Source organism: Carlito syrichta, unplaced genomic scaffold, assembly GCF_000164805.1.
Source record: "Carlito syrichta isolate Samal-C Ts95f unplaced genomic scaffold, Tarsius_syrichta-2.0.1 Scaffold313380, whole genome shotgun sequence".
NCBI lineage: Eukaryota > Metazoa > Chordata > Mammalia > Primates > Tarsiidae > Carlito > Carlito syrichta.
The window spans coordinates 621,142-639,416 of NW_007257476.1; the positions used below are offsets into that span (position 1 = coordinate 621,142).

The following is an 18,275-nucleotide window of genomic DNA, read 5'->3' on the forward strand; positions in this document are numbered from 1 at the left end:
CGAGATCGGGGGTGGGTCGGTCCCTGGCTCGGTGGCCCCTCCCTCTTCCCCCTCCCGCTAGTGGTTTCCGGGGCCTGCGGGGCTGAGGGGCGGGAATCGGGGACCGGAGCCCCCTTCCACGGGCCCGGAGCTGGACTGGGCCAGACGCCGGCTGGGTCCGTCCCTGGCAGGGGAAACTTTCCCAAACCGGAGACCGCGCCTGAACACCCTCCTCCGCCACCCCGTCCTCTAATCCCACTCCCACTCTACCTCCTCCAACGCCTTCCCCTCCCACCGACCCGAATCTCGCTGTGTCTGACTGAGGGGGCGGTGAGCCAATCGGAGGCGGGAGCTGACCTGCTTGGTGTCGGTAAGCCAATCGCAGGGAGCGGAGGAAGGAAGGGGGCGGGGTTTCTCCCGGACCAGTTAGAGCGGAGTTGCACGCGGGGCGGGGGAGTCATGGAGACGCCAAGAGCTACCCACTCTTGTCCATCCCCTCGTCACCCACTCCTTGATCTGTGGGGTAGTGCCACTCACAGGGGATCTGGCCCGCGGAGGCATGTCGAGGTACACGAGATGCTGCATTTCTGTCGTGCCGAAACAGACGTTGCCTTAGACACGACGAAGTCTAAAGCCACTTCAGGATGTGGCAGTAACTCTTCGAGGCCCGCTTCTAAAATGGCATATGTTGTAGTGATCGTGTTCTGGACCTCCGCGCCGGTTTTCATGCTAGGGATTCGTAGAAGTTATCCGTTTACGTCTCTCTCAGTTGCCTTCAGCCCTGCCGGCACGGGGACAATGAAATTTGAAAGGGGACCCTCAGAATGAAGGCATCGGAGTGGTCTTACGTCAACTGATTATGGGGGGGGAAAGCATCATTGTTCTGAATGGCTTCAGTAGTTCCTTGTTTAGACCGCCAATTCCCAAAGTACACTTGAAAAGTTTGTAATTTGGGGATGACAGTAAAAAAATACCAAAAGTTGTGGTTTACGGCATGCATTTTTTTCTTTTTGCCCTTTCTTGGGTAAACAAAATCAAGTTAGGAACCAAAGCATCACTTATTGAAACATGAAGTGTGGGTATTTAAGGAGCAAAGCTAGTCAAAGAATATTTGTCTACAAGAAAAAAAGTCTGAGTAGCATGTAGCTAGCCAGATTACTCCTACACAAAAGATTTTTAAAAATAATTTTGGTTTTCTTCTTAAACACTGCTGAATTGTACCGTGTGTGGGTACTTTTCTGGTTTATACAAGGTTAGGAGACATCTTTGGTTGTTTTAACTGTTTATTATGCGTTCAGTCAAGTGACTTTCTCAACTCTTGACTTTCAGGAAGAGAGGGTAGGTCTTTGGTTCTCTGTGAAGATCACAGGTTGCTCTGCAGAAATAGCTCCCTGCTTTTAAAAAGATAGCAGCTGCTACAGAGCTTTTTGTGTGTGTATGCTCCTGTTCTTTGTTGGTGAGGTTAGTGTACGCTGGCAGAAGCAATGCTCCTTTTTCTAACTGGAATTTGTAGAATCTTTGGGAGTTCAAAGAATGAATAGTATTAGATTAAGAATGAATCCATTCATTTTTGTAGTAAATATCCCATGAATTTAATTAATTTGGGAGTCTTTTTTTTAGGTATTTTATGTTCATGATAGTTATCTGATCTATGCTGGGTTCTCGAGCTTTTATTAATATTAGCTTACTAAGAAAGAATTGAGGGGGTACTGTAATTTTAGGGAACACTATTTGCTAAACTGAACAAACGTGCTCTATTGCAATATACCATTGCCAAATTTATAATGCAAATTTCTAATCCAGTGTAATTTTGAGTGTTTATGTGACCATAAATTAATTGCATTTTGTTATAGCAGCCCTTGAGATGTTATTTCAGTGATAAAATAGTAAAAACAGAAGCTAAAGCAAACATTTAGGCTGACAGAGGTAGAGAGTGTTATAAACACCATTCAAAACTGGACAAAATTCAAAACCCCCATCATTATTTAATTTAGTGGCTGATGGCCACTCTGACACGTGCCCTTCTTTTGTATGCTTAAGAGCAACATTATTTTACTTCATTCTCCCCAACAATCCTTGAACATGTTCTCAGATTCTTGGTGGCAGAGAATAGTAAGTCCCCTAATGCCTAACTAGGGGGAAAAAAACCTCTCAAGCATATGGAGACATCTAGAAAAAGATGTGCATCGTCAGCTGTGATTCCATTGTGTGCTCTCAGACTGGATCTGAGCCTTCTTCCTCCTGGGAATTTCAGTCTTAAACAGAGGAGTTCTTTGACTTTTAGATGTCGGATACTGAAGCAGAGGGTAGAAAAGAGCTCACCAATTATGAATCTAATATGTTTTCGGTAGTTAACATTTGTTGGATTTTAACTCTTCATTGGTTAAATATAATTTAGGTGACTTCGGCTGAGTGTTAGAAGAGCATTTTACTGGAAATATAAAATGTAAGCGTTGGAGGGGGACTTGGACTGTGGCTACAGGGGTAGCTCTTTGGTTGGCTTTATCTATAGTTACATCTTATTAAAGCTTTCCAAGCCTCAGTAGAATCAAGGATCTGTGAGCAGTGCTTCCATTACACATCCTGTGTTTAAGGATTCAGTACCTTAGCTGTTTCAAATCACATCAGGTGGAAATGTGACCCATAAGTTGACAGCTTGAATTTCTTAGGAAAAATTGTTTGTGTTGTATTGGGTTTAAAAGCAATTCTTTTAAGCAGGCTTTAGGATGTTGGGTAGTGAAAAGAAAAGATGGTCTCTAAAGAATTTTTCTAGAGGATTAATTTTCTGAATGCACAGTGTGTCTTATTTGATATTTTGACCATTGTGTCATGGTTGAAATTATATTTAAAATAATAATTAATGCTTAGCTATTGTTATGGCAGAACTGCTGTTTAAGAATTACTAGCAGTTTAATATTTTGTGTGTATAGTTTTGTTTGGTAATATATGTTATTACATGCTTTATTGATTATAAATTAAGAGAATAGGAGGGAGAAAATAAGTCACTGTTTTAAGATATTGGTCTTTTATTGCGGTAAATCATAACATCAACAGCAAATAAGGATCCTTTCCCCTCATGAAATAATTAGACCATATTTACATACCAATAACGAAAGCTAACCATTTAAGGGAAAGCAGAACAAAACCTTCAGTTTTTTATACCCTTTTATATCCAAGCTAAACTTACCTCTGTACCTTACTTTTCTAAACAAAAAAAATATGTTCTTGTTTGTGTATTTCCTTTTTTTGTTTTAAAGTTAACTTCTAGAAGGGTTTTTGAATTGCGAACTCTAGAAGGAATATGTCATATTATTCTCTAAAGTCTATTGATGTCTGGAAAAATTATGAAATACAATTTTAGTGGCATAGATTTTCAGTTTAGACATCGGAAAGAAAACACATACTTTCTGGATTCTAGATAGAGGTGAGATGAGAATATGAAGTTTGTGGATATTTAGAAGCTGATATAGTTATCTTGGCTGTTGTAAAACTGATTATGAAAAGGAGTGGAAATCTTTTTTTTTTTTTGAGTCGGAGTCTCACTCTGTTGCCCAGGCTGGAGTGCAGTGGCACACACATAGCCACCCCAGCGTCGACCTGCTGGACTCTGGCCATTCTTCCACCTCAGCCTTCCAAGTAGCTGAAACTACAGGCGTGCATTATCATACCCAGCTAATTTTTTGATTTTTATCATAGAGATGAGGTCTCGCCACGTTGCCAGGCTGTTCTCGAACCCATGGGCTCAGGCAATCTGCACACCTTGTCCTCCCAAAGTGCTAGGATTACAGGCTTGAGACTGCATCCGGCAGGAGTGGAAATCTTAAAGGTGAACTTACACTGTGAAGGTGACCGACATGAAAAGACTAGATGGTCTGCAGGTAGATATAATTCTGTTAGCTTTTAGGACAAAGATTTTTTTTTTAAAGCAGGATTTATTGAGAGGGCAGAAAAGCTCCCACAGTGGGAGGGGATCTGAAGGAGTTGCCCTAGGACAAAGATTTTATGTGTTTATCCTATGAAATGTTGATCAGTGACCACGATTCTGGCTCCCAGTGACTGTGTGTTGACACAATGCAGTTGTGGAAGTGTTGATTCTAGGACAATTTTCAGTTGGTTTGCTGATTGGAAATTTCTAGAGAAGTATTAAACTTTGAGCCTATGTTAGTGTTTTACTTAGCTGAATTTTAGGCATTTGGGCATAGAATCATAATTTTAAGAAATAAAGAGAGGAAGCTGCTTATAGGTAGAAGTTATTAGCAACTAGTTAAAGGTTCTAAAAGTTAAAAAAACCCCAACAAAACAAATATATTTTACTTTGATTAGGCATCAGGTGACAGATACATGGAGAATTGAAGTTGGGCTGTTAATTCTGGCAGCATTTATGCTTTGTAGGCAGCCAATTCCAAAGTGAGTTCTCCATGGCCAACTTAAATCTCATTTTGGGCTTTTTAGACCTTGCCTTTGCACTGTTGCCTTATTTAACCATTGTTTCATTCACTTGTTCACTTATCCATTCAATGAGTCCACCGTGCTGACATTGGTAGTGTACTTTGATAGTATAAACCATCCATTACAAATCCAGTGATTAAGGGGGGAATATAGGTCAAGTGATGATTTTTTTTTTTTTGATGGGAGAGGACGTAGAAAGGAACATGTTTGTCTTGATTTCAGTTTGCTTGTGTACTAAAGATCTGTTCTTTTTGTGTGTGGAATTTTCATTATATAATGTCAGCAAGTTCTGACTCTTTGGATTTGGGTTGTCTTCCTGAAAATAGGATTATAATGTTTATAATTTTTAAAAAGTTGTTAAATGTCCTCTTGACTGATTAGCATACGATTTCCTTTGATGAAGTTACAGTTATTTATAGTGAGTTTTGTTTTATTTCCTCTGAATTTGTGTTGTGTTCATTCTGTCCTTAAGATCTTGTGGTGTGTGGTCAGGATGGCACCATAGTTGGTTGAAGGTGAGGGGCAACATATTGGGTACCTCTCATTTCTGTGGGCTGCCTGTGTATTGTTGCTACTTTAGGGCTGCATATTCTGGGCCTTACCCCCCTGGGTTTCTAAAGGATAGAATGTTCCTGTGTGCAGCCATTCTGCTATGGTTGTCAGTTTTTCTACATGTAGGGCTTTCTTGCTTTTGAATAAAAGGTCTGTATTGGGAGAGTTACAATGATAACAACATACTATCATTGAGTGCCAGCAACCTGATAGAAGCTTTTTCAATGTGAGTTCCATTCTTTAATTTTTGCCACTACCCTGTAGAATAGAGGCTACTTTCAGAAGGAACCTGAAGCGTTAAGGGGATTAAGTCATTGTGCCTATGGACAGAACTTTGGGGAGAAAATTAACCTTGACCAGTGAGTGTGGGAAACAGATCATGAACATCAGAGGGAATGGTTGAGACTGAGACTATCTTCCTGTTAGGAATCTGAGAAAACAAATGTTTGCCAGACTTTATAAGGCTACCAGTTTAGTTGTTGCCCATAAAAAAGCATAAATAGATTTGAATAGTTCCAGTCCAGCAAATTATGTCCGCAGATATCTTCCACACTCTAACCTTAAGATGAGTCTATGCCTGGACAGAGATTATATATTTTAAGACTTCAAATAGTCTCTAGCTTTTTTAGGCTTCATCCTCGGTCTTAATGATTCTTAAAATTGTAGGATTCTTTCTTGTCTTTTAATTTTTAAGAAATAATTACAATAAAGTAAAATGTTAACTTTTTGGAGTGCTTACTAAAAACCACCTGCAGGACTAGAGTGCCTTATTGTGTTCTTGTGTGTTCTTTTTTACTATAGCCCTATGAGGTAAGTGCTCTTGATGTCATCCCTCTTTTACAGCTCAGGAAATGGAGGCACAGAGCTGTCAGATAACTTGCCAGAGATCACACAGCCAGGTTATTGAAGAGGAGTTTGAACGGAGGCAGTAATTGCCCCTTTAACTCTGCCCCCTTAACCATGTTCTTGTTAACTGTCTTGTCTAGTGCTTTGTTGAGGTAATGTAGATCAATACTTCTCCACTAGGAAAGGGAAAGGAGTAGGGAGTGAGTGTATGTTGCAAAAGCATGTTGGGGTTGTCTGCTGTTCCCACAATACTAAACTCAAAGTGAAGCTCAAAAAACTTGATTGTGGGGGATAGGTATAGTGCTATTGATGGACAGAGCACTATAGGGGATGTAGGTTTGGAAGGGATGAAAAGCTGATACCGGTATTTGGCTTCTTACTGCTTTAAATGTATTTAATTCTAGTGTGTTTACCTGTTGAGTGCAGGTGCAGATTGTGTGATGCACATTTTGTGGATGTTTTGAAATCCATGTAACATGGATGACTCGGTGTTGAGGTATTGTAGTCCCAAAAGAAGACTGATAATATATTCAGTCATCTGACTTCTGCTCTGCTATTTGTGGAATTCTTCCGTCTGCTCAATTGTTTTGCAGGGAGCAAGGAGTGCTCTCAGGGAACTCTGTCACTTATGCACATGTGAGGATCAGTATGCACTGCTACTGATGTTCCAGATGCTGGGACTAAAGACCTGTTGTCATAGGTGAAAATAGAATGCATGATATTTTCCGTTATTCGTTTAGTGTGTCCATTAGAAATGTGATCCCAAACCAGGGCTTAACTTGGAGAGTGTGAGTTCTGGAGTTCCTGTTGGTGCTGACAGACCTCTGCCTGTTGAAGTCCCCATCTAACTGAGTCTTGCCTTTTCTAGCAGATCATTTCTGCTTAGAAAGTCAGTTCATGATTCAAATATGAAATGACTTTCCTTGTCTTTGGTGTGCAGTAGCATTGTCAGAATATTTAATATTAGCTTATTTTAAAAGTTCTAATTCTACTGTTAATAGTCATAAAAATGAAAAACTTTCAGTTATTGTCAAAATGTTTTTAGATTCCCAAATAAGAAATATAGAAGTTTGTTGCTAGAATTCTGAATGCCAGCAGTGTATGAATTTCTACAAATTGAACATATTGGCATTTCTAGAAATTATAGTCTTTGGTTTTGGTAGTTGTGGAGACAGGCAATTGGGCTTGAGGTGACCTGCTGCCATCAGCGTGTTGTGGATGTAGTTAGAGTATGCTGTGCATTAAGACCAAACTCCAGCACCTGACTGCTTGCTGCTCAGTACTTTGAGGAGAGGGAGGAATGATTAATAATGGCACAAATTCTGAGTGCTACTTTGGGTTTAAATCTTTGTAGATCTTTTTCCTTTGCCTTCTTTTATCCTTCTTCCTTGACTTGGTTAATTTTTTCTTAAAGCTGAAGGTGAAAGATGGGTGGTAGTGAAAAGAGCACCATCAAGGTTATGGGGGAAGTGTCCTACTTGCTTTAAAAATATTTCATGCATGTAGATAATGGATGATCATGATCTACAATTTTCCCTTTTACCAAACAGGATTGCTCTTCTCACAGCACTTAATGAAGAGGCTAGCTATTTGTTAAGGAGGCAGGTAGGTTGTGCTCGGGTAAAGATCACTTAGCCCCGGCACAATATAGGAATTGACTGATTTGTTGTTGTAAGTTAGTCAGTTGTTGGACAACATTGTGATCCAGCAGATTGGGGCTGAGCCTCTGTTGTTCAGTAGGATTACATATTACATTCTCTAGCTTTTATGAATATATTCTTTTCTTCCCCTTTTAAGATATTGTTACAAATTCTACAGTGCTAGATGTTTTGAAAGTGGTTATTAGATTCAAGTCATCAAAATAGTGTAAGTCGAAAATTAACTAAACTGATTTAAGATTGGTGAAAACTGTTTAAATTCCTAAAACTTTAAGAATGCCTGTCTTTTTGGAGTTTCTCATAGTGTATTATATTTTCAATTTCTGTAGTTCTATGTTGAGACTTATTTTGTGTAGTGTTCTTGTTGCTGTTTTAAGTAATATTGTCTTTTTTTTTTTTTTTTTTTTTGAGTTAGAGTCTCACTCTGTCTTCTAGGCTGGAGGGCAGTGGCATGCTCCCGGCCACCGCAGCCTCCACCTGCTGAGCTCCTGCAGTCCTTCCACCTCAGCCTTCCAAGTAGCCAGAACTACAGATGTGCACTACCATGCTCGGCTAATTTTTGATTTATTGTAGAGAAGAGATCTCGCAAAGTTGCCCGGGTGGGTCTTGAACCTGTGGGCTCAGGCAGTCCTCTTGCCTCGGCCTCCCAAAGTGCTGGGATTACAGGCTGAGTCACCGAGCCCAGCCAGGAATATTGTCTTGATTCCTTAAAGTTTTGTCATACAAGTGTGATATAAAAACATTTATTCCATTAAAAAATATCAGTCAGTTTATTATAGTCTAGCATCAGAGTATTTTCTAAATAAACAGATAGTATGTATAAATAATGGGACTTAGTGAAGGAAATGGAAGTCACATGAAGATCTCTTCCTTATGCTGTACTACCTTTTAAGCAAAGGGTGCCTACAGTTGATGAAGGATCCTAATGGAATGGAAGACTCTAAGCTGTTATGTATAATATAAAAAAGTGACATAATAGTCACTGTGACTGAATATATTGACAGTGAATCGCAACAAAAAAGTCAGCAAAATGCCTGGACATTGAAGAACATTGGGATGCAAAACTGGAGGTTATTATTTCCTGATTAAAGGACACTCACATAATCAGTGGCAGCATTCTCATCATCATTGAGGATCTCATTTCAAATATTAAATATTCTCATTTTAAGAAAACACATTCAGGAAAGAAGAGAGCAAGGAGACAAGGAGAGGCAAGGTTTCAGGCTCGAGGTGAGCAAAGGCTTGGGCAGCAAGGAATCGGGCCTGGGCACACCTGACCTGGCCCTACCATGGGCTGCAGGACAAGCTGGGCCTCTTGCAGAGGTCATGAACCAGTCACTAGGGGAGGCTTGTGGCTGTTCCTTGCCTCTTCGCACTCTGTGTGGGTGTGTGTTTGTGTGTGTGTTGGAGGACAGCTGCTGACCTTCTGGTGGGGAGGGAAGAAGAGAGGAAAGGAGAGAGCCTGTAGTATATGGAGGATGGGGCAAATCCCAGGGGTCAAGGCTCCAGATGCACAGCAGCTGTATGCATCGGCATCTCCCACCGGGAGCTTATGTCTAGAGAGAGCGCCTTCTGATTTGCATCCTTAATTTTGGAACAGGATAGGATGGCAGTGCGGATGGCCTGCTCCCTTCAAGCACCACTGGGCCCCAAAGTCCTTCTACCCTCATGCTTTGTATACCTACACTGAGCATTTGGAAGATTCTTCTCCCTTTTTCAGACGAGAAGTTGGGGCACAATTCCATCAAGAGCGAGTAGACTAGCTAAGTCTTAAAGCAAGGGAAGGCCTTCTGGGGCTTGTGATTGTTAGAGGCTGAATTCCCTGCCTTCACTGTGCTTGGTTCCCCCTGGAACCCTTGGAGGAATGAGAGAGGCCATGCCTTCTCACAGAAGGGTAAATAGTTTTCACATTTCCATTCCCTTCCTATTTCCTGTTGAGGTTCAGGTATCTCTGGGAGCCTCATCCCAGATTTTCTGGGCCTGCCCCAGTTTTTCATAGATGGTTACTCTTTTCAATAAAGGGATTAATTGAGTGTATAATGAGGAAAAAAATGCATTCAGAAAGAAACTGGAGGTGGCCTAAAGAGAACCTTTCAGCATTGTTGAGAGTTGCTGTATGAATCTAGGCAAAAAGGTTAGGACCATGCAGATGGAAAATACCAGTGCAAAGAGTAGTTATGACTGAGGTCTCTAAATTAATGAAGATGTATATGGAGTAAATCAAGAGTAGTGGGCAAATGCCATTGCAGCTTGAAAGATTTTAAAGGATGTACTAGTAGCTTATCAAGTTATCAAACTGAGTAGTCAGTTTATGGTTATTGCTACTCAAGAGGTATAGGCTACTTATGAGTTTTTATTTTTAAGGCTTAGATAAATATATGAATGATTACTTCATAACATGTTAGTAAAACAAATTAGATCTTTTCATACACATTCTTTGAAGTTTTTTTTTTTTTTTTTTGAGTTGGAGTCTCACTCTGTCGCCCAGACTGGAGTGCAGTGGCACACTTATGGCCACCACAGCATCAACCTGCTGGGCTCTGGCGATCCTTCTGCCTCAGTCTTCCTTGTAGAGACGAGGTCTCACTAAGTTGCCCAGACTAGTCTCGAATCCCTGAGCTCAGGCAATCCTCTCGCCTCAGCCTCCCAAAGTGCTGGGATTATAGACTTGAGCCACTGCTCCCAGCCTCTTTGAAGTTTAATACCTGGAGAAAAACCATGAACTAATTTGCTTTGACTAATCTGGTACTAATTACAGTTTGTCTATTGTGTTCAACAAATATGCCTAAAATGATGGTATGCATTTTCTGAATTATTTAGGAAAATGTATTTGCTTTCTTATTGGTTTGCTGACATTGGAGGAAATAATAAGGATGGAAAAATATATATATATATACTATTCATTTCCCCCCTTCCCCAAATAGTACATATAGCAACCTAAAGTCTTTCTTTCTTCTCTCTCTCTCTCCTTTTTTTTTTTTTTTTTTTTTTGAGTAGGAGTCTCACACTGTCACCCAGGCTAGAGTGCAGTGGCATGTTCATGGCCACCGCAGTCTTGACCTGCTGGGCTTAGGCTATTCTTCCACCTCAGCATTCCAAGTAGCTGGGACCACAGGTGCATGCCATCACGCCCAGCTAATTTTTTTATTTATTGTAGAGATGAGGTCTTGCCAAGTTGCCTAGGCTGATCTCGAACCCCTGGACTCAGGCAGTCCTTTTGCCTTGGCCTCCCAAAGTGCTGGGATTATAGGCATGAGCCACTGCAGCTGGCCAAGTCTTTCATTTTTAAACTGCATTTTGGACTGACATTTAACAAGACAGACCCCTTTCTCTGTTTCAAGTTGTTAATAGATTGCTCTTTCCAAAATCTTTTTTCCTAGCACTATAATTCACTGTTCATTATACAGTAAAATTCCAAAACACTTATTAGGTGGGTTTTTCACATATCCAATTTTCCCCGTTTCTGCTCTTTACATGAACCTTTGTGCCTATTAGTGTGTTCTTTCTGGCCTTCTGTGAACATGTGTTTACTATACAAGCTCATGATTTTCAATTTGCCCAGATAAAACAAGAATGAGTTATTCTAAAATTTAGGATGCAGTCCTTTGACAAAAACTCAATTATTTCAAGAGTTTATTTACTGACCCCAGTTAATACTAAAGTACTCGATTAGTCAAAAAGCGAGGGAGTCCAAAAATATACAAAGATTATTATGTTGCTTAATATGCCGATTACAGATTTCATTAAAAATGTTCTACAGAAGAGGATGGAAGTCTCCTTTCCTTCAAATCAGAAACAATAAAGAATAAATTTCTGGCTTTGTCACTTCAGTAAAATTGAACATTTTTCACACCTGGACTTATTAAATTTTCCCCTGCAGAATATTTTGACACCATAGCAAGAAGAAGGATTAATAATCTCAGTTTATAGTAGAGAGAGGAGAAGAAGGTAAAGAAAACCTTGGGGAAATTCAGTAGTTCCGAAAAGGTAATAAAACAAAACCAAACACAAAGAAAGTATACCAGGGTTGGCACTTAAATACTTCCATTGAGGAAGTGATAAAAAAGAGAACGAAAGAATCACTTGAAGGGCTGCTGTCTTAATAGATAAATAATGAAATTCTATAGCTACCCAAAGGGCAAATCCCTTAGAGTCCATGCATTAATATATACTTTTGACAACACTTATAAAAATGTCCTCAACCTTCTCCCCAAATTTCTACTTTTACTGGTAAATCCTTATTTTGTGAAATCTTATTTGCAGAGTAAGTCAGAAGGCTGTCTATCATCTATTCGCATTCTTTTTACCAACTAACTGCATGTTAAGTAGGAGAAACAGTGCACGACTCCTGGAAAAGCAGGCGGCGCTTTTTGCAGTGTTGTGTGCTCCTCTTAGCTCCCGTGATGCTTTAGTGGTAGAATGAGTGGTTAGCTGCAACTATTTAAGTGTTTTCATATTTCATTTCCTGACAAGTTACCAGCTCGAAAAGTGTTGGGGTTTGGGGGAGGACTGAGGATTTTTTTTGATCCCAACTTTTTATTATGAAAAATTGCAAACGAAAAGCTTCAAAGAATAGCACAATGAATCTCTATATAAATTTTCCTGCAAATGCTTCTTCTTTCTTTCTCCTCCTACCCTCTCCAGTGTGTGTGTGTGTGTGTAGGTGTGAGTGTGTATATTGGATAAATCATTTCTTTTTTTTTTTTTTGAGTTGGAGTCTGTCACCCAGTCTGTCACCCAGACTGGAGTGCAGTGGCCGGGAGCGGCTCAGGCAATCCACTTAACCTCAGCCTCCCAAAGGCGCGGGATTACAGGCTGAGCCACCGAGCCCGACTGGATAAATCATTTCAAAGTAAATTATAGACATGATTTTTCATCCATAAAGTACTTTGCCTTAAAATAAAGGGACTGTCTTATGTAGCCACACACAGTGTCATTATTAAACCTAAGAAAATGAGTATCACCTAATGTCAATTCTGTGTCAGTTTTTCCAGTTGTCTCCAGTATTTGTTATAGCTTTGGTTTTCAAACCAGGATCTAGTCAAGTTCACTCTTTGCATTTTGTTCCACCTCTTTTATCTTTTTTAATGTGAGGCCAATTTCCTAGTTTATTTTAGACATTTAGACTCTTTAAAGAGTCCACATCAATTATCCTGAAGAGGATGCACTTGTTCTGTCAATTTTGGAGTATCTTCTATTAAATGTTCAGACTTGGGTTTCTCTAGAAGTGATAGGAAATTAATTTGCTGAATGCATTAATGAATTTGATCATTGCTGAAGAAGCCCAACCTTTGAGAGCTTATTGCTTGAAATGGTGGCGTCTTGGGACATTTTCATGGCTTGTTTCTTCTGAAGTCTCTTTTAGTCTGGGCCTAGACAAGTTTTCTTTTTGGAAAAGAACCTTGTTGGAACCTTGTTCTCTCGCTCAGGCTGGAGTGCAGTGGCATGATCATAGCTCACTGCAATCTCAACCTCCTGGGCTTAAGTGATCCTCTCCCAAGTAGCTGGGACTGTGGGCGAGTGCCACCAAACCCGGCTAAGTTTTTTATTTTTTAATTTTTTAGATATGAGGTCTCATTATTTTGTCCAGGCTGATCTTGAACTTCTGGGCTCAAGCAATCCTTCTACCTCGGCCTCCCAAAATGTTAGTATTGTAGGTGTGAGCCGTTGCTCCCAGCACACCTAGACAAATTTTCTTCTGGCAGATCATAAGGAGATACAGATAAAGAAGTAATATCTGACTATGAGGATGTTTATCATCTAACTACTCAACAGATTTTTTCCTGGCTAGGAAGTAGTAGATTTCTGTTTTAGGCACAGACTGAGGAGAGGATGGAGATTAAGACATTAGTTTTATAGCCTACTTGGCTGAATAGAAATCTTTTGTTCAAACACTTCTTTGGAGTAACATTATGAGGCAAAAATTTTCTAGAGCTTTTTGGAGTGTGGTAACATGAGTTTCTTTAATACTTGACTAGTCCATAACTTTGAAAGTTTCTATTTCTCTTTTTTTGTTTTTCTTTGCAGTAACTTCATCTGTTCTCCCTGCTGACTTTTCCTACCCTAAAATTATTTCTGGCTTCTTTGCCTTTCTATCTAGCCTCATCTTTTCTCTTTTTTACTTTGGAACCTTAATGGTAGAGTCCTCCCTTCCCTCATGAATCACAGTGGGCATTAGGGTTCATTCTCACTTTGAGAAATGGGCTATAAATGTAAACATCAATCGAGCATGCAGTAAATACCAGAGAGAGAGGTGCCTGGTTGGTCTCACCCCTTAATCTAGTGGAGAATTAGTAATTACATCCTTAATTTCGATATAAAAACTTCTGTATAAGAGTTGTGAACAAGAAAGATTCTAGCAGCCAGGTGTGGTGGCTCATGCCTATAATCCCAGCACTTTGGGAGGCCGAGGTGAGATGATTGCCTGAGCCCACGGGTTCGAGACCACCCTGGGCAACTTGGCGAGACTTCATCTTTATGATAAAAAAAATTAGCCAGGCGTGGTGGCACTTGCTTGTAGTTACAGCTACTTGGAAGGCTGAGGTGGAAGGATCCCCTGAGCCCAGCAGGTTGAGGCTGTGGTGGCCATAAGCGTGCCACTACACACCTGCCTGGGCAACAGAGTGAGACTCCTATTCAAAAAAAAAAAAAATTCTAGCACCCAAGAAAACAACACGAAATAGCTTACAAATTTAAATAACCTCAGAATAACGTTAAGCTTAAAACTTTTATACTTCAGAAAAAGCAAAAGAAAACTCTCCTTTTACTCAAAGTTAGTATTCTTGGAGGTAGAACATTGTCAGGCTAGTGGCCTTGAATCAGGCCTTGCACCTTCTTCCATGAGACATAGAGGCCTAGATGACAGTCCCCCATCCACACAGAAAATGCCACTCAAGAATAATATTTTGTTGAATTAATATTTTAAATGGGAAATCATATACTTAGAATATAGATGAGAGATCCAGAATGTAAAGAAAAGTAAGCCTCGTCATAGGCCTTTTTCTTTAATGAATATGGGCAATTTTAAGGTGATTATGAACCTAAAATAATAAGTGACTTGGGCTTTTATATTTTGCAAAACTTTACCAAAACGTCTTACAGACATACTTGATGATATCCTCCTTGTTCTTGTAATTTTGGATTTTTTATTCTACCTTTTAAAAAAATGTTGGTATTTTGGAGAGAGTTAGATAAAAGTATTGTAGTTAACACTTCTGAGTGACTCTGTGCCACATCCCAGACAGAAGTGATAACAACTGGGATCAGGTGGGAGGGAGGTACTTCAAGGTTCTGAAAATGTAATCAAAACAGGGACGTTAAGGATGGGGAGAGCAACAAAAATAATATAAAGTGATATTATTATAAAACAGTGGCTATATAAAACTCCTGGGAAATGCAGTCTCTTATGTATCTAATTGATCTGATTCTGTTTTTTATTCCTTTAAGCACCCCCACTTTTAAAGGTAGGCATTTAGGAAAAAATACTTTAAAAATGGGTAATATTTCCCTCTTACTTGAAATGTACAAAAATTACTGAGATCCATAAGATATTGATCTGTGTCTCTCCAATAAATAACTGTAAACTGTAGGTCTCACACCAAGGAATTCTAGCCTTTTACTGTCTTTGTTCACTGAGTGTTAACCTCTGTGTGTGTGTGTGTGTGTGTTTTAAATAACAGTGTCTTTCTCTTTTCTCATATTCTGCATTTTATCTGCTGTGAATTTGAAAATCAGATAACCAACCAGGTTTGTTTATTCAGCAGAAATTTAATGAGCGCCTCCTATATTCCAGACAATAGTAATGCAAAGATTAAAAAAGAAATGCCCCTAGAAGACCTCACAGTTTAGGGAAGAAAAGAGTCATGTGGACATGTAATTACTGTACAGTATATGCATTAGAATAAAAAATTGTATTAGAATGGAGGACTATAGAGATACTTTATGTGAGCCAACAGTTTATTTTGTGAGGTGGAGAAAGGCTTTAGAGCTGCCGTAGTATTTGATTTGAGCCTCAAAGATCGACTGAAAGGAGGTTTTATCAGAGAAGAGAAAAGGCATCCTAAAAGAGACATGTGCATAGGATGAAGATAGAAAATATTGTAGTATGTTTCTATTTTCTCTTATTTTACATGCACTTTTTTTCTTTTTTTTTTTTTTGAATTGGAGTCTCACTCTTTCGCCCAGGCTGGAGTGCAATGACACGATCACAGCTACTGCAGCCTTGACCTGCTGACCTTGGGCGATCCTTCTGCCTTAGACTTCCATGTAGCTGGAACTACAGGTGCTCGCTACCATGCCTGGCTATTTTTTTATTTATTGTAGAGATGAGGTCTCACTAAGTTACCCAGACTGATCTAGAAACCCTGGGCTCAGGCAGTCCTCTTGTCTTGGCCTCCTCCCAAAGTGCTGGGATTACAGGCATGAGCTACCACACCTGGCCTATATGTAGTTTTATTTTTTTTATTTTAATTTTAATATTTTTTTGAGTTGGAGTCTCACTCAGTCTGGAGTGAAGTGGCATGCTCACGGCCACTGCAGCCTCTACCTGCAGGGTTTAGGCAGTTCTTCCAAGTAGCTGGAACTACAGGTGTTAGCCACCACACCTGGCTCATTTTTTAATTTATTATAGAATTGAGGTCTTGCCTTGTTGACCAGGCTGGTCTCGAACCCGTGGGCTCAGGCACTCCTCTTGCCTTGGCCTTCCAAGGTGCTGGAATTATAGGCGTGAGCCACTGCACCTGGTAACATGCACTTTTAATAAGAGCTGCTTGAGAATCAGAGAGACTCTTAGTAAAGAGTCTCTTTAGTGCACAGTATTTGGAATAGTTATGAGAGAAAGAAACCTTTTATTCTTTGACTCCTTTTTGTTTCTTGTTCGAGTTCTGGATCAGGGAGTTCTGTTTACGGTTGGTGCATAATATGCCATCCCACACTTGGTAGTATTATACTCACAAATGTTGTGGCTCAGAATCAGAAAAGGCATGATGGACACAGCTTATCTGCACCATGATGTCTGGACACAGCTTATCTGCCCCATGATGTCTGGCGCATCAGCTAGGAAGACTCAAAGTTGGAGCTGAGTGGAAGGCTGGGGGCTGGAATTTGCTTAAGTCTTGCTCACTTAGATGCCTAGTGATTGGTGTAGCCTGTTGGCCACACCTGGGCTGGGTGGTAGGCGAGAATAGCTACAAATGGCCTCTCCTTATATCTGCTTGGGCTTCCTGACGGCATGTCAGCAGTGAATGAGAGTTCCAAGAAAGCTGTATTGTATTTCCCTTTATGACTTAACCTCAAAAGTTACATAGGGTTTCTTACTTCTCAATAACAAGCCTCCTCGGATCCAGATTCAGCAGGGAAGGAGTGTAGATTCTAACTCTATGTGGGAGGAATGTCACATTATAAGACGAGCATTTGGAATGGGAGATTGCAGTCATGTTTGGGAAACATCTGTCACAGGCTAAGTTGTAGAAAGTAGTTGTTATTGGCCTTTCCTTTCAAATAAGAGATGAGAGAGGCTTTATTTTTTCTGAGGTACTTGAAGTGATTCAACAAGACATATAATGAGCAGATGTTCTTTAGTTCCACAAAAGGCAATGTTCTTAAACTATTTCTAATAGGATTTTAGTTAGATGTTTAGAAGAAATTTCTGATATTGCTGAGTATAGTGACATGGCTCACACATAGTCCTAGCTGCTCCTGGCTTCTCTGGAAACTGAGGTGGGAGAATCGCTGAGCAACATAGTGAGACCTTGTCTCTAGTAAATAAATAGTTTTCTTTTTTTGAATTGGAGTCTCACTCTGTTGCCCAGACTGGAGTGTAGTGGCACACTCACAACCCAGTGTTGACCTGCTGGGCTCCGGCGATCCATCCGCCTCAGCCTTCCAAGTAGCTGGAACTACAGGCGCGTGCTACCACGCCTAGCTAAATTTAAAAAAAAATTTATTGCAGAGACGAGTTCTCGTCAAGTTGCCCTAGCTGGTCTCAATCAACTTGGCAATCCACTCACCTTGGCCTCCCAGAGTGCTGGGATTACAGGCTGAACCACTGAGCCCGGCCCATAAATAGTTTTTTTAAACATTTATAGACTTTTTTTTTTAACCAGAGAGAATTTATATAATCAAAGAGGAAGTTTAGTAATGATAAAGTACATATTGCTTCTGGGTGGACCTGTTACATTGGGCAAATGCTTTCTTATTTCTGAGTCCCAATTTTCTTTTTTTTTTGGAATGGGGAAAATAATACTCATTTGCCTCACTTGATGGTAAGGATCATATAGAAGTTTTAATATAAATGAAGCCAGAATTCTCTATTGCTAAGGAGGATTGAAAGGCATTAGTTAATTTTTCTAAGCATTTTCTTTATTTCTAGAATTATCTTTTTTTTTATAATTGAGAAAAAAGAATGGCCTCTTTCTCTTATTTTTCTTTCCTCGTCATGTATATACTGTGTAGACCTCTTGATTAAATGACGGCAACATGTATATTTGGACTGCGTCTTTTACCAGAAACATTTCTAGGGAATTAGCCCTGAAAGGCACTTATAATATGAGTAATAATTAACATAGCTCCCTCTGAAAGCATCAGAACTGTGCTGCGTCAGCCGATGATCCATTTTATAAAGACAGCCTTTTGTAAAAAAAAGATGCTTTTTGTGTGCTGGGAGCATGAATGATAGAAGTCTCTGCTCCAAGAGTTATCAAATTTTAGAGCACATAAATTATCTACCTTGCTTGTTGAAGTGGAAGTTCCAAGACTTCATTTATTAAGATTTAGGAAAATATGGGTATATCG

General features: G+C 39.9%; 1 protein-coding gene across 6 annotated transcripts in view; it reads left to right on the forward strand.

Moving 5' to 3' along the window:
* Positions 1-18,275, forward strand: part of NCOA2 (nuclear receptor coactivator 2) — a 303,080-nt gene that overhangs the window by 1,874 nt on the left and 282,931 nt on the right. Inside the window, exon 1 of one of the 6 annotated variants that reach the window (XM_021718738.1) lies at positions 1-349. The exons of the other annotated variants lie outside the window; for them this stretch is intronic. The gene's annotated coding sequence lies outside the window, so the exon portion shown is untranslated. The remainder of the gene's footprint in view (positions 350-18,275) is intronic. 6 annotated transcript variants of the gene reach the window in all.